This window comes from Tiliqua scincoides, chromosome 1 (genome assembly GCF_035046505.1).
Source record: "Tiliqua scincoides isolate rTilSci1 chromosome 1, rTilSci1.hap2, whole genome shotgun sequence".
NCBI lineage: Eukaryota > Metazoa > Chordata > Lepidosauria > Squamata > Scincidae > Tiliqua > Tiliqua scincoides.
The window spans coordinates 174004031-174005636 of NC_089821.1; positions in this window are offsets into that span (position 1 = coordinate 174004031).

A 1606-nucleotide genomic window follows, 5' to 3' on the forward strand; every position below is an offset into this window, starting at 1 on the left:
CTACCTTATGGGGCTGGCACATCCATGTGGCCAACTGAAGCTCTCACCTCAGTCAGCAGATTGGTGGGGGTGTCCATCTCCATCAGCCCTGCTTGCTTCCCCTGGGAGGAGCGGGGATTAGAACATGATTTGATAAGGGCAGGGGAAGCATTCGGTACACTGCCTCAGGATCAGAAAATCTCAGGCCAGTCCTGCTACCTTACAGAGTTGCAATAGTGCTATAAAATAATTTATCTGGTGTGATTTGAGAGCTCAGAGGTGTTAAACCAATGCTATTATTCCAGTGGAGACTGTGCTCCTTGTATTGCTCAACTTTATAACCACCACGTGAAAGCAGAAAAATGTTTCACAATTTTCTATTAAGAATTACAAGTCACTGCAATACATCTCAAGATGCCTCTTCACAAAAGTGAGCAGTAGCAGAGCCAGAGGGGGGACGGGGCTGTAAGTGCCACACAGCTCCAAAACCCGCAGTGCAGGCTGCCCCTCTGCCTCACTTTCAGAGTCTGTCTGGGGACAAAAGCAACCTGGAGGAGACACCTCCATGTTGCTTTCTCTCCTCAGAATGGCCTTGAGAGGTGGGGAGGGGCAGCTTACACAGCGAGTTTTGGAGCCGCTCTCCCACTCTGGCTCCGCTATTCACTGTAAGCGAGTCTGTCTAATTACTCATTGCTCTTCTGTATAAGAGCACCAGCTATATTCTAACTTGTTGTCCTTTTTTAAATTCATGAACCATTTTGTTTAATGTATTTCATCAGTCGCATTTTACTATACAAAGCAATATGCTGGTATGGAGATGGAATATGTTCTTAAGATAGTCACAGTTGCTTTTTTTTGGTTGAATGATCTTTTATATTCCTATATCTCACAATAGCCACCGATACTTTTCCATCTGTGAAATCCAATTTTAAGCACAACATTTTTGCTTGTTAGGATATTTGATCTTGAATTAAAACACCAGAACCTTAATAATTCTCAGTGCCTAACTGAACTGAGCTTTGCACTATTTCAATCATTCTCTCTAAATCATTACTTTTCTCTACCGTATGTTGTTTGCTGAGTAGCTGTAATTTTTTGCAAAGCAGATACAGCTCTCCAATTCATGAAGAAGGAATTGCCATATCCTAAACCTGCCCATTTTGAGAAACCAAACATTTCCCTTCTTCAAAGCAACCCAATTTCCTATGCATGCCTACTCAGAAGTAAATCCAATTGAGTTAATAACAACAACAACAACAACAACAACAGGTATTTATATACCGCCTTTCTTGGTCTTTATTCAAGGTGGTTTACATAGGCAGGCTTTATTTAAATCCCTTATTAAATAGGAATTTTTACAATTTGAAAGACGGTTCTTTCTTTCAAGAACCACAACATTCAGGTGTTTCATTCCGATCTGGCTTCACATTCTGGCCTCCATCCTCCCACGCTCAGAGCAGATGGAATAGCTCAGCTTCAGCTTATCAGCTGCTTCAAGGTCGCACGGTGCCGGTGGCCTCGAACTGGTGACCTTGTGGATGTTATCTTCAGGCAGACGGAGGCTCTACCCTCTAGACCAGACCTCCTGCCCAGTGGAGTTCAGTGGAGCTGAGACTTCCTACTCAGA